This window comes from Conger conger, chromosome 15 (assembly GCF_963514075.1).
Source record: "Conger conger chromosome 15, fConCon1.1, whole genome shotgun sequence".
Classification (NCBI taxonomy): Eukaryota; Metazoa; Chordata; class Actinopteri; order Anguilliformes; family Congridae; genus Conger; species Conger conger.
The window spans coordinates 926,196-942,164 of record NC_083774.1 but is presented as its reverse complement, the minus strand read 5'-3'; positions in this window follow the sequence as shown (position 1 = coordinate 942,164).

The window sequence follows — 15,969 nt, the reverse complement described above, 5'->3', positions numbered from 1 at the left end:
TCGCTTGGACCAGGAGCTGGGTTGAGTAGGGGGTGAGGAAGGGGCGGATGTTGTATAGGAGGAATCTGCACAACCAGGTCAAGTTCTCGGAGAGGACAACAGTCTGCTGTCTATCACCATGCTGAGGTTCCTTGCAGAGTCATAGCGTCACGCCATAGGAAAATGGAGAGATCCAGATGCAGGCATGAAGATCATTTCAGTCTTACCTGGGTTGAGCTTGAGATAGTGGTTGTCCATCCAGCTCTGGATGTCACTCAAGCAGAGATGTGGGCTGAAACCTGTGTGTCAGATGGTGGGAATGAGAAGAAGAGTTGGGTATCATCAGCATAGCAGTGGTAGGACAGACCATGAGCAGTGATAGAGCAGGGATCTAGTGTAAAGGGAGAAAAGAAGCAGGCCCAGGACTGAGCCCTGGGGAACTCCTGTGGCAAGGGGCCGAGGTGTCAATACTCTACCAGCCCAGGCAACCTGAAAGGAGCGACCAGAGAGGAAGGACTCGTTCCAGTTTAGGGCTGTGCCACAGATCCCTGTTGCTGACAGGGAGGACAGGAGGATGGAGTGATCCACAGTGTCAAAGGCAGGAGAGAGATCTAGAAGAATCAGGACAGAGGAGAGGGAGGCTGCTCGTGCGGCATGGAGTGATTCACTGATGGAGAGGAGCGCGGTCTCTGTCGAGTGGCCAGATCTGAAGCCAGACTGATGGGGGTCAAGCAGGTTGTTCTTAGAAAAGAAAAAGAGTCTGGAGGAGAGATGAGGGAATAGGGTCAAGGGCACAGGTTGTCGAACGGTGGAAAAGCAGGAGTTGAGAAACAACAGAATCTGTAAGAGAGAAAGTGGAAAAGGAAGGGATGGGCCTAGAGGGGGGCAGAGGTAGCAAAGGATCTGAGGTGGAGAAGGAGGCGTGTTGAGGAGAGAGGAAAAAATAGAGAACAGTTTCCGAGGGTTAGGAATGGAGTAGTTGATAGTATTTCACCTTGGCGGAGGTGACAGCAGAAGAGAATGGCGCCAGGAGACTGGTAGGTCATGAGGACCAATGGGTCTCTGGATTTACCCCACTTCCTCTCAGCTGCGCGGAGGCTGGCCCTGCAGGTATGTAGGGTGTCGGATATCCAAGGACTGGGAGGGGATGTGCGAGGTGGTCTTGAGACAAGGGGACAGAGAGAGTCAAAGGCAGAGCAGAGAGATGAAACAAGGGCAGCAGATGTAGAGTCAGTGGGGAGTTTGGAGAAGGATTCGAGAGGGGAGCAGTTGCTCACGAAGACAAGGTCTAGGACAATGTCCGCCTCCTGGGGCAACCTGTTGTGTAGTGTTAAGGTACATGACTGGGAGCCATGAGGTCAGTGGTTCGATCCCCGGTGTAGCTACAATAAGATCCACAACGCCATTAGGCCCTTGAGCAAGGCCCTTAACCCTGCTTGGCTCTCCTGCTTAGTCTAATCAACTGTATGTCACTCTGAGTGTCTGCCAAATGCCATTAGTGTAATGTAATGTAATGAGGACAGTGTTAAGGAGTGGAGTGGAGTGGCAGGAAGGCAGCGGCCTGGGAGGCTTCAAGGAGGATATTGAAATCTCCCAGGAGGATCAGTGGGGTGTGATCCCCAGGGAAGGAGCTGAGAAAGGTGTCTAGTTCATTTGGAGGGGTTCTGGCGCCATGTAAGCCCATTTCACAGGTGTCTTCTGTGACATCACTTCATGCAAGAGGCAGCATTGTGCCACTGAGGTTTGATTGGCTGATCCGCAGGCATTTTACACCAGCCCTGTTTTTCAGTACAGAGGGTGAAACCAGTGGCCCTGGGCCCCATCCCACTGGGGGGAGCATCAGAGGGGATCAAACGTGTTGTCCATGACAACCTTCAGCCCTGTATCCATGTGAGGGACACAAGCCCCAAACCACACGTGCCAATGCTGCCATCTAGAGGTGATCATGCGCTACTACAGCCACTCTGAAGATCATACACAGGAAGTAATCCATCCATCCATCATCTGAACCCGCTTATCCTGAACAGGGTCGCAGGGGGCTGGAGCCTATCCCAGCATACATTGGGCGAAAGGCAGGAATACACCCTGAACCCAGGACCTTGCTGTGAGGCGGCAGTGCTACCCACTGCACCATCCGTGCTGCCCTGAACAGTAACATCCATCCATCCATCCATCCATTATCTGAACCCGCTTATCCTGATCAGGGTCGCAGGGGGCTGGAGCCTATCCCAGCATACATTGGGCGAAAGGCAGGAATACACCCTGGACAGGTCGCCAGTCTATCGCAGGGCACACACACCATTCACTCACACACTCATACCTACGGGCAATTTAGACTCTCCAATCAGCCTAACCTGCATGTCTTTGGACTGTGGGAGGAAACCGGAGTACCCGGAGGAAACCCACGCAGACACGGGGAGAACATGCAAACTCCGCACAGAGAGGCCCCGGCCGACGGGGATTCGAACCCAGGACCTCCTTGCTGTGTGGCAGCAGTGCTACCCACTGCACCATCCGTGCCGCCCTGAACAGTAACATGAGGATTGTTTTAGAATATGTCTCATGTTAATATTAGGGTTGCAGTTAGGGTTAGGGTTAATCTCAGGATTGAGGTTGAAGTTACTCATGCTAACATCACAGATTACACTCACAGACTGTGCGTTATGGCTTCTGGTTTAGCCACATGCTAACATCACAGATTACACTCACAGACTGTGCGTTGTTATGGCTTCTGGTTTAGCTACATGCTAACATTGCAGATTACACTCACAGACTGTGCGTTGTTATGACTTCTGGTTTAGCCACATGCTAACACCACAAGTTATGATTTTTCAATAAAGGTTATTTACTTAAAAAATAACCCAATAACCTATGTATTGCTGCAATTTAAAAAATCAGGTACATAGCAAAGTCAAAATAAAATTTGACCTTGTAACAAAAATAAAAGGATAATCACAGAAATACAAAAACAGCAGTGCTCCCTCATCTCCAGTTTGTTTGTTGATGTGTCAGTCTGTGATAAGCCTGCCCTCCCTCAAGAACAGAAATACCTGAGTTTCCTAACAATTTACTACCAATACAGAAACATTAGTGCCCCTAAAAATGTACCCCTCAATACAGAAACATCAGCACCCCTAAAAATGCACCCCTTTATAAGTTGTAAGTTGTAAGTAACTTTGTAAGTTACAAGGCAGGCAGACACAGAAAGTCACAGAAGGACAAATAGATTGTATATGTTGATGACGCGCTCCAGTTTATTTGTGTTGTATCTCATGAGTACAGCAGGTGATACCTGATGATGGTCACTAAATAATAATAATAATGATAATAATAATCATAATAATAATTTGCTATTTAGCTGATACTTATATCCAAAGCGACTTACAGTTGATCAGAATAAGCAGGGGGCAGAGAGCCGTGGTGGCGCAACAGGCTAAGACGCAGCAGACTCGCGGTTGCAGTTCGCTGCAGTTGCACACCGGGGACAGGGGTTCGGTCCTGCCAAAAGCCAAGTTTGGCCGGCTCACGTGGAGCAGCAATAATGGGCTCGCTGCTCCAGAGGGAGGGACTTGGCAGGGTTAGTAGATCGCCGCACAAATCAAGCACCTCGGGCGCCTCGGAATCACGGTTACAGCTTGGGAAGCGAGACGGCTTGAAGAAGGCGTGTCGCTCTCCCGTTGGCCGCCGAGGGACAGGGTGTGGGCGATGTATCTAATACTGGCTCTAATTGAATCAGACGGGGTCCAATTGGCTACCAAATTGGGAGAAAAAGGGAAAAAATCGGATTAAAAAAAAATAATAAATAATAAATAAAAGAATAAGCAGGGGGCAGTCCCCCTGGAGCAATGTGGGTTTAAGGGCCTTGTTCAGGGGCCCAACAGCTGTGTGGATCATATTGTGAATATACTGGGGTTTGAACCACCATCCTTCTGGGTCCCAGTCCTGTACCTCAGCCACTAGGCGACATACATCTTCACTGAATTACAGTTTTTGCCGATTACTCACACACTGAAAGTGAATGCTTAGACAAAACCTTAACTTTTTGTAACCATGCCTGAAACAATGGCACCAAAAGTACAAACACATTTTCTGCTTTGCACTTTGTTTGCAATTCTGCAACACACTTCTTGCAAAACACTACACACTGTTTCTTACATTAGACACTTGGTTCATGAATGAAATCTCTTGCAATCATTGGAAAAACCCACCTGAACTTGGCAACACCCACACACACACATGAAAACACATATGCACTAATTGAACACAAATCAGTCTGAGCCTTAGCACTACAAATAGACCTCAGGTAAGGTAACCTCTTTTGTGAGAACTTTGCAAACAAGGAGGCAGTGAAGGCAAGGGGCAGAAGCAGAGGAAGAGAGAGAAGAGTATGAGGAGGACAAAGACAAGAACAGAGACAGGGATCAGCCAATAGATGGAGATGTATTTCTAACGATATTATGGCCACTTTGGTGGACCATGTCATAAATCATGATGAGGGAGGCTGGGCAGAGAGTCCAGCCCAACCTGAGTCACTACACAGTAGCATCCACAATACAGACATTTAGACTGGAGAACAGGCGTGCCTTCAACTTTATACACTAGACTGTACCTGTGTAATTGTTGCACATTGTTCTGCATCACAGTATAATATAATGTAGTCCTACAATCTGTGCTCCTTAGTGAATAAAAAGAGAAATAGGTACAGTACTGGGCAAATGTTTTAGGCAGGTGTGAAAAAATGCTGTCAAGTAAGAAAATATTTATATTTTTGAAAGCAAATAGTAAAAATCAGAATCAAATCAATATATGGTGTGACTACCCTTCAAACCAGCATCAATTCTTCTAGGTACATTGCATCAGGGATTTTGTCGGCATCTAGTCAGGTGTGTGATTAACCAATTATACCAAACAGGAGCTAATCAATTTAATATGTAGGTTGAAACACATTATTAACTGAAACAGAAACAGCTGTGTAGGAGGGTTCAAACTTGGTGAGGGACAACCAAACTCTGCTTCTAAGGTGAGGTTGCTGAAGACAGTTTAATGTCAGAAGTCAAACACCATGGCAAGACTGAGCACAGCAACAAGACACAAGGTAGGTATACTGCATCAGTAAGGTCTCTCACAGGCAGAAGTTTCAAGGCAGACAGGGGTTTCCAGATGTGCTGTCCAAGCTCTGTTGAAGAAGCACAAAGAAACAGGCAATACTGAGGACCGTAGACGCGGTGGTCGGCCAAGGAAACTGAGTGCAGCAGATGAAAGACACATCATGTACCATTGGCTCAGCAATGGCAGAAACCAGTGGGACCCAGGTACACCCATCTACTGTGCAGAAGTCTGGTCAGAAGTGGTCTTCTTGGAAGAATTTTGGTCAAAAAGCCATACCTCCGACGTGGAAACAAGGCCAAGCGACTCAACTATGCATGAAAACACAGGAACTGGAGTGCAGAAAAATGGCAGTAGGTTCTCTGTACTGATGAGTCAAAATGTGAAATATTTGGCAGTAGCAGAAGGCAGTTTGTTCACCAAAGGGCTGGAGAACGGTACAAGAATGAGTGTCTGCAGGCAACAGTGAAGCATGGTAGAGGTTCCTTGCAAGTTTGGGGCTGCACTTCTGCAAATGGAGTTAGGGATTTGGTCAGAATGAATGGTCTCCTCAATGCTGAGAGGTACAGGCAGATATTAATCCATCATGCAATACCATCAGGGAGGCATCTGATTGGCCCCAAATTTATTCTGCAGCAGGACACTGACCCCAAACATACAGCCCATGTCATTAAATTATGTTTTTTACCTTGCATTGAATGTCAGAGGTGAACTCAGATTTGAAGAATGGGGACATAATTACTTTGTTTGAGGGCTTGTGACACGGCTCTCTGCAAGGACAGGGAAAACATAGAGGCTATTGGTGGGATTCCTGATAGCGATGTCTCCTATGACTTGCCAATGCATTCTCCCAGCCCTGTAACTTTCCTACCCTCAGTGACGCCTTGGAAAGTGCACCGTCTTTCCCTCCTGTTTAATGTCAAACCATTTTCTTTTTATCTGTTGCATAGTGTGTGTTACTTCAGAAAGAGTTTACGATAGCTTGGTTCTATATTGCCAGGCATTAGTCTTCCCCAGTTCAGACAATTCACTGCTTACACTACAAAATCAAATACATGTTTGATTTTAGCATGAAGAGTACTTCAATCTCCGCTTCAGAGAAGCTTTTTTCTTTTTTCGGCTATCTCTGTAAATAGCCAAAATTCCTGCTAATCACAAATTTTGTGAACGTGCCTTTGATGTATAATGACTTGGTATTCATCAACATACACACATGGATATAAACATTGTGATGAATCCTGCCGGAATTTGTTAGTTTGTGTTACGACCGGCATTCAAGCAGTCAGCAAAACATGGAGATCAGACAAGGAAAATATATTTAAAGAGTTTTCTTTGCAATAATGTGTTTCTATCTGACTGCGAGTCAGAGTGAATCAGTTTAGGGGTGTTTGAGTGTGAGTGCAAGTGGAGTGTGGAAATCCAAAATTACAAAAGAAACACCAAGTCCTCAGACAACCGACAGCCACTGTGAAAGGCCCAGCACGGAGTGAGAAATCACTCTCTTGAGCATCTGGGTGAAGCTACTTAAAGGGTCTCTCAGGTGCAAACACCCAGGACAATTGATGACTCATCAAGCAATTATCTAATCAACGATTAGACCATTCCAGTGGAAGGGGGGATGGCACGCAGCACTGCCACCTGCTGGACGACACCAACAACCTCAGCTGGGGAAGACCAGGTATGATCGTCACATCCCCCTCCTCAGGAGAGGCCCCCCACCAAAAACCAAAGACCAACGCTGCACCAGTTCAGACCACACAGCCCTGCAACACAATACAGAGCACACCTAGGCTAGCATGCACTTAAACTCCCCAGACCAGTCAAGCTCCGAGACATCCAGACCCTACACTCCAGAAGATCCAACATCCCGTTAACCCTCACTCCAACCCCAGCCGCGCACACTGAGAGAGGGAGAGAGAGAGAGAGAGAGAGATACAGAGACGAGAGCGAGAGGGACAGACCGACAGACTAGATGGGAGCTGGAGAGAGTGCATCCAACACTATGTTCTCTCGACCTTTAATATGGGAGAATATGGGTTTTCCACAGAATTCAGTCAGAGGGGCATCCACTGTGGAACACTTTGGGCAAAAGCTGCGATAATAGCCAATCATTCCTAGGAAACGCATCAGCTCTTTTTTGGAAGTCATGGCCGGGTAATGAACGATGTCTTCAACTTTAGCCTGCACAGGACCGTATGGAGCGGCATCTCCCACGTCTATATGACGCATAAGGACAGCGCTTCTAGACGGGGTATACGAAAACAAAGACGGGTGCGACTTAATTACTTTAATGACGTCTGAACGCTGAGCAGGAAATAAGTGACTCAACTGAGAACTAAGGGTCTGCAACATTTCCGAATTATTCAACCGACCTTGGAAGACACAATATGGGGGCATTTGAAAATCCTCTATGGCAGGCTCGAACACCCCATTCCCAACTTCCTGGTCAAAAACAGAGACAGTTGTGAGCACAGATTTACATTCAACCATTTTTAAAGTCTCCTCCCCATCCTTCTCTGCTGCCACCACAGGAGGAGAATAATAATAGGGTTTTAAAAGATTAATGTGACAAAGCTGCACTTGCCTTTTCCTATCAGGGGTCTGACTCAAATTGTTTCGATCAGTAAGGCGTTTTTCCACCATGTAAGGACCACTAAACTTTGCCTTAAAGGGAGACCCCCAAACAGGCAAGAGCGCCAATACTTCCGAAACTGGCGGTTTTCAGCGTGGCGATCAAATAAACGCTTCATTTTGTCTTGTGAGACAGTAACATTTTTCTGAGCCAAGACACAGGCTCGATAAAGCCTCACCTTGAAGCCACTCACATAGTCAAGCACATTCGGGAAAGGGTCAGCTGTTTTCCAACCATCAGCCGACACCGTTAAAGGGCCACAAACTGTGTGACCATCAGCCAACACGGTTAAAGGGCCACAAACTGTGTGACCATCAGCCAACACCGTTAAAGGGCCACAAACTGTGTGACCAAAGACCAGTTCATTTGGAGAAAAGCCTGTGCTTCCCTGGGCCATTTCCCTAATTGCCAAGAGCAACCATGGTAACCCCTCTTCCCAGTCACCACAGCTCTACACAATAAGCCCACAACATTGGCTTAGCTCGAATAGAGCGTAGAGGATATACCATTGGATAACGGGTACTTTGACACATCACGGTCAACAAATACTTGTTACCACAACAAGAGGGAGGAAGAGGGCCTACACAGTCCACAAGGAGATGCAAGAATGGCTTTTCCACTACTGGAATAGGGTACAGTGGAGCGGGACGTATTTTATGAGTGGGCTTGCCTGCCAACTGGCAAACATGACATGTTTTACAAAACACAGCTACGTCTCTTTAAACGTGACCAGAAAAAATTTCGCAAGAGGTGGTTGTACGTTTTTTTCACACCTAAATCGCCAACTACATGTTCTCATGTGAGGTCCCCAGCACCATTTCTCTGAACTTTGTGGGGACTACAATTGGTCAATGACTTCCTCTTTCAAAACACCTAAATGAAATGCCCACCTTCTCATTAACAAGCCGTTTGTTAAATAATACCCCAAAGGTGCACTCTCTCCCTCAGCCTCCGGACAGACCATGCTGAACAATGGCTTTTAGGTAATATCACTCTTTTGCTGTTATGACCTCCTCTCTGGCAACAGATGTCAGTGGTTCAGAAAACTTAACCTCCTCAGCTTTTAGCGGGGTAGGAGAAGAAACACCTGTGGTATTGAGCCATGAGGGCGAGCAGCGCTTCGCCTGGGCAGTACTAAGCTCCAGTTTTGTCTCTAGCTGGGTGCAGTCTTGAGCCATAGCATACTTAGGAAACACTGAAGGGTGCTGTTTAGCGAGGTCATCTAACTCCCCAGAAGAAACTGGATCCAGTATAACCACCACAAGTTGAACGTTTTTCCAGACCTTACCACCAGCTAGATCATGGCCAAGAATAACTTCCACTCCTTCCACAGGCAAGGAGGGCTGGACAGCAACCACCACATCGTCCCGCACCAGATCACAGTCCAAATGAACCCTGTGCAGAGGGGAATTAGACCATACCATGAACCAAGACATTCTCCCCAGTAGCGGAGGACTCAGAAAAGGGAAACACATTATAAAGAATTAAAGTTTGAGCGGCGCCAGTGTCTCTTAACACGCACACAGGTTCTTTACTGAGGCCACCTACAAACAAAACATAACCATCAGAAATAAAAGGGCTATACTCTGCTTCCACGATTTCTGCATTGGAAAGTTCTTTTTTTCCTGACAACCCCACATGAGAGAGAGCTGCTGTAAGTGAACGTTCAGAGACAGCTAAAGCCATTGGCTTTGTGTGCACAGCGGAAGTAGGCTTCTGACTCATGGAAATAGGACACTCGTTTCGCCAGTGACCCTTATTACCACAAGCATGGCATACACGGGTAGGAACAAATTTACCATCTGTACCAGGAACAGACCTGATTACAGGGGCAGAAGTACTCCCACCAGAGTGAGAATGAGGTGGGGAGAAATCACTCCCCCCAGGCCGAAAAGGGTTTCGCTGCTCAAAACGCTGAGAACAGAGAGCAGAGTGATTGTTTTTATGGTTAAGTACATAATCAGCCAATAATGCAGCAGAGGCAGCAGCACTCGGGCAACAAAACAAAACAAAACAAGACCAGACAAGGAAATTACATATAAAGAGTTTTATTTGCAATAATGTGTTTCTGTCGGAATGCATGTCAGAATGAATCACTTTAGGGGTGTTTGAGTGTGAGTGCAAGTGGAGTGTGGAAATCCAAAATAACAAAAGAAACACCAAGTCCTCAGACAACCGACAGCCACTGTGAAAGGCCCAGCACGGAGTGAGAAATCACTCTCTTGAGCATCTGGGTGAAGCCACTTAAAGGGTCTCTCAGGTGCAAACACCCAGGACAATTGATGACTCATCAAGCAATTACCTAATCAACGATTAGACCATTCCAGGGGAAGGAGGGACAGCACGCAGCACTGCCACCTGCTGGACGACACCAACAACCTCAGCTGAGGAAGACCAGGTATGGTCATCATATTCGGTTCTGATCACGTTTACATTTGCACACGGATTTCCGAAAATATTGATAAATGAGGCCCATTGTACGTATTTATGGAAGTGTAACCCAAGTAAGGCACCACATGCCCAGCTGCACCTTCAATGCGAAGCAAATCACCAATAGAGCACAATTCTCTGTGAGCAAGGTGTTGTTGATAAAACGACTGTGATAAAATAGTCACTTGTGACCCAGTATCAATTAAACAATTGCATCGGACACCGTCAAGCCAAGCTACACCTTCACAAGGAACTCCTACTAAGCCACTCGGAACGTGAGTAACATCTGAGCCTTCACTCTCTTGGGTCTTAGACACACAGTGACCGGAGCATGAGGGGTCTTAGACACACAGTGACCGGAGCATGAGGGGTCTTAGACACACAGTGACCGGAGCATGAGGGGTCTTAGACACACAGTGACCGGAGCATGAGGAACTTATTTGACAAGGAGCTCCTACATGTTTAAATCCAAGCTGCAGAATTTCTTTAATCTAGGACGCTTTCCCAAAGCCCGGGGGCAGGCCGATAATGAATCATCTTCTGCTGTGCTGGTACTTTTTGCATTCTGTTTATACTTGCGAGTAGCCTTGTCATTTCTAGGCATGTGAGCTACCTGCGCAGATTTAGCATTTGCCACTTCAATCTCAAGTTGTCTAATTCTTTCCTCTAATTGTTCTCCAGTGGAGGAACAGTTTTGATGAGGGTCGTGCATGCTTTCAGAGGCATGGTCTTGGTTCACATGAATCTTTGTGTGCACTTTTGCTGTGCTAGACCCCAGGTGCCGTTTCTTCCTCGTTTCTTTCAGGTGATTTTCCTGTTCATAGGACCTGACCTCCTTTAAAAGCTCTGAGAAAGCAGGATCTTTCTCATGTGGTTCCACCAAAGAATCTTTAAAATGAAACATGGCTAATAACGTGTCACCCCAGCAACCACGAACAAACTGTTTTAACAACTGAGAATCTACGCGTCGATTCTCCAACCCGTTTCTTTCTACCACTTCCTGTAATAGAATCTGAAGTCTGCGGAGGTAGTCTGAGGCTTTCTCACCAGTATTTTGGTGAGTTTACAGAAACTGGATGTATAGCTCTTCTCCACCAGTTACATTACCATAAGCACTAGCTAGCTCTTGCATGTATACTCTTGGTGAAGCATCCTCACCTGCACACAAAGCAACATTTAGGGCCGGAGAAAGCAGGCTGTCAAGGATAATTCTATGCTGCTGGCTCTCCGGAAGACTTGCATCATTGATTATTTGCCTAGCGTGCAAACGCCAGATACTGAAATCCACTTCAGTGGAAGGCTTTGGCACATTTCCGGAAAACACCCGTAGTTTTCGCTTAGTAGCCACATGAGATTCAGATTCATGTTTTACAATGTGTTCCACAATCACGCGCTGCACATCTGCAGGGAGAGGTACTGAAAAATGCCCTTTTTCGACATTAGCGTGGCGAGAAGCACCATCATCATTACTTTGCGCTTCATCTCTATCAGTAGTACTGCGGTAGGGCTGCACTTTGGTGTAGAAGTTACTGGTCCCCTAATGCCACCTCGCGGTTCTGACAGTTGACTTATAGCTTGCTTACTTAATGCTAATGGGCTAACATTGTAAAGTGCAGCTACCCCTTCTATCTGCTCTTGGAATGTCACTGCCATGTCATCAACCATACGCCATAGTTCTTGGGGACATATAACCCTAGGTTCTGATGCCCCTGCCCCTCTAGGACTATTCTGATCTATCTGCAAAACTTCCCACTCATTGTGCGACTGTCCATGCTCTAGCAGCATAGGGGTAATGCACTCTCTGAACTGACAGAGGATAGCATCTGAAAGCTCACTATCTATTCTTTCAATTTTCACAACTTCATCCAGGTCAAGAAATGCCTTTTGCACCTCATTCAACCGTATCTCTTTGCTAACTCCCTTCAAGATGATCGTGCACTCTGAATCGAAACCGTATTTCCATACTTAAATGTTGAGTCTAGAATTGTCTTACTTTGAAGGAAAATTATAAGCACCAGTGCGCTCCAGTCCCTGTTCGGGCACCAGTTTTTCTTTATGTAACCCCTATATTAAATATTAAGAATGCAGAAGCCAGCTTATATTAGGGACCACAAGGAAAATTTTATTCCAGGGAGGATGTATGTACTTTAGTTTCTATTGTCTGAACTGGAACGCACTGAGTCCTACAATTGCACACAGCATACAGTTTTCTTTGCAAATGTGAAAAGGAAACTTACACAATGATACAGCATAAAATTAAAAAAATTGATAATCACAAAATCTTATTTTGTAAGACCTAACATAATAATATGTTTTATGCTGCAGCTTGTTAACAACCTCTGAATGTGTTGATCGGAATTCTGAAATTGAACTGTCTAGAATCAGTCCGTGAACATGTTTGTTTGGAGAAGGAAAAAAAAAACAAAAAAAAAAACGTAGGAGTCAAAGTCAAACGGGTACCCGTGTCATAAAAACCTCCCGTTCCAATTCCTACTTGATCCCGCTGAAAATTATGAGCGGCAGCGGGGCTCCCTCTAGTGGTGTCCTCGAGGCAACTGACGGATGACCCAAGACAAACTCTTCTCAGTCTCCGACACCTAATATGAGAGGCATGTAATTGCAAACTCTGTAGGAGCAAGAATTATCGCTAGTGGGTGCAGCGGTTACTTTACAGGACTGTACTGCTCTGCCTCAAGTCTGCACACTTACGTTCTGGCGCGCACGTGCTCTACCAGTGCATTTATACTGCCCTCCTTACTATTGCCGTAAACTGCGACGCTACCGCAGAAAATGGCCTAAAATGCACCAAAAACTTCTTAAAGGAACCCCATCACTGTTGTAATACAGTAATTTGACAATGGGTGTCACTAATGTGCTGTACTGCCCTCTAGTGTCTGCTTGTAGTTCCGTTTGGGTCTCTGAATAAAAAACACGTAAAAACTTCAATAGGTTATGGGCCCAGAGCATCGCTAAAAAGCTGTTTTTACACAGAGTTTTGTGTTAGATAAACGGTGTTGTGGGATTCACAATGGAAGATAAGCTGTTTATTGACAAGCTGAGCGGACCAGAGAACTGGGCAACGTGGAAATTTCAAATGGAACATTTGCTGAAAGCGAAAGGACTATGGGGCATGCTAATGGAGACGGATATCCTGGCCGCGGATCCTAACGCACACGTAGAAGCTGAATTTGCTAAACGGAGAGAGAAGGCATTCTCTGTGTTAGTGCTGAACGTAAGTACACCCCAGTTGTATCTAATAACAAGCTGCCAGACACCAAAAGAGGCGTGGAACATGCTGAAAGGACATTTTGAGAGAGATACTCTGGCAAATAAACTGTTCCTGAAGAAAAAATATTTCAGATGTGAAATGAAGGAAGGAGAAAAATTAAGTTAACAAAACAAATGAAGCAACTGACTGATCAGCTAGGAGCAATAGGTTCCACTGTGTAGTATTCCTCTTGTCCTCCCTAGTTCCCTCCATGTGTTTCCTTCCCATCCCTGTCCTCTCTCCTCTCCCCAGGTCCCAGTCAGGTAGGAGGTTCGCCTCCCGCCAAAATGGGCAGAATATCTCAAACCTCATCTTCCCTCCCAGATCGGCTGGTATTGATCTCTGTGTGGCTGGTGGCCTCTGGAACTGCCAGTCTGCCGCCCAGAAAGCAGACTTCATATCAGCCTATGCCTCCCACCTCAACCTTGACTTTCTTGCCTTAACTGAAACGTGGCTCTCACCTGAGAACACGGCCACCCCGGCTGCCCTTTCCTCTGCCTTCTCTTTTTCCCACACACCCAGAACCTCTGGCAGAGGAGGTGGCACAGGTCTCCTAATCTCATCCTCATGGAGATCTAGTGTCTTCTCCTCATCCCTCTCCTTCTCCTCTTTTGAATTTCATGCGGTTTCTCTTACTTTGCCGTGCAAACTGTTTATTATTGTTGTTTATCGCCCCCTGGGTCCTCTGGGGAACTTCTTGGATGAGATGGACATCCTCCTTAGCTCCTCACCAGTCAATGACACCCCCCTGATCCTCCTGGGTGACTCCTCCCGTACAGCAAAGAATCTTGGGGTGACTCTTGATAACTGCCTCTCCCTGGCTCCACAAGTATCCTCCACTGCCAGAACCTGCAGGTTCTTTCTGTATAATATACGCCGTATCCGTCATCTCCTGACTGAGAAAGCCACCCAGCTCCTAGTCCAGGCGCTCGTCATTTCCCGCCTGGATTACTGCAACTCCCTCCTAGCCGGTCTCCCAGCGTGTGCCATCAAGCCCCTCCAGCTGGTCCAGAATGCTGCAGCCCGCCTGATCACCAGTCAGCCCAGGTCGACTCATGTCACCCCGCTTCTCATTGGCCTGCACTGGCTTCCTATTGCCGCACGCATCCGTTTCAAGGCCCTAGTGTTGGCATTTCAGGCTGCTAAGGGGACTGCCCCACCTTACATACAATCCTTAATCACTCCCTACTCCCCAGCTAGACCACTCTGGTCTGCCAGCTCTGGTCGTTCTGGTCGCAGTTGAAATTGTACTTCCCTCTAGGGTCTTTCAGCGAACTTATCCCTGGTTATGGGTATGCACTTTGTTGTACGTCGCTCTGGATAAGAGCGTCTGCCAAATGCCAATAATGTAATGTAATGTAATGTAATGGTCGCCTTATGGTTCCCTCTCTACGTGCACCTGGTGGTCGAGCTGCACGTTCACGCCTGTTTTCCGTTCTGGTTCCTCAGTGGTGGAATGACTTGCCTACCACTGTCAGAACAGCAGAATCCCTCCCCCTATTTCGACGCAGACTCAAAACCAACCTTTTCAAACTCTACCTTAGTCCTCCCTCCTGATTTCCCCTGCCCCTCCTTTCTGATATCCCTATCCTTGTCTAACCCCCCCCCCCCCCCAAAAAAAATCACATCTGGATGTGATGCTTTGACTTATGGTCGAACCTATGCACTTGTAAGTCGCTTTGGATTAAAAGCGTCTGCCAAATGACTAAAATGTAAATGTAAATGTTCCGTGATTGAAGAGGAAGACAAGATTGTAACACTCCTGGGTAGCTTACCACCAAGCTATGCTACAATTGTCACTGCGCTAGAAACAAAGATAGACAATTTGATACTGCAATTTGTTCAACAATTTATAAATGAAGAGCAAAAGCGAGTGAATGCTTCTGATATCTCCAGTGGTGCTACGTCAAGTGGTGCATCAGCCATGTCATCACAGTTTCGTGGAGATATGCAGGCTAGCTCCTAGGCAGTGGGCGATGAAAGACCCAACTCGTGGAGATGTTACAAATGTGGGAAAGAAGGACATATAAAGCGTGACTGTCCAAGTTGGAAAAAGAAAAAGAAAATCCACAAGGCCAAAAGCATGGTGTGTGAAGATGCAGAAGACTCGTCCAAATGTGCCTTTTTCGCTAAAGATGCAAACCCGACCGAGAAGCCACAACAGGTCCAATGGTTGATTGATTCAGGAGCATCAAAGCACATGACATGTGATAAAGAAATTCTTCAAGACTACCAGCAATTCTCAAAAGCACAGTCTGTGAAACTCGGTGATGGCAGGGTGGTTGACGCCCTAGGACTTGGCAATGTCAGACTGAGAATGACTTTCAAAGTCAGTGATGTAAAAAATGTCACAATGTATGACGTGCTGTATGTTCCAAAGCTATCTGGGAATCTATTCTCAGTGGGAGCTGCTACAAGAAAAGGAAACACAGTGCAGTTCAAGAAGTCTCGCTGCTACATACGTTGGAAAGATGGAACTCTACAAGGAATAGGAACACAAAGATCTGATGGACTGTATCAGCTGGACGTCGAAGGAAGTTCGTCTGTCTGTTAT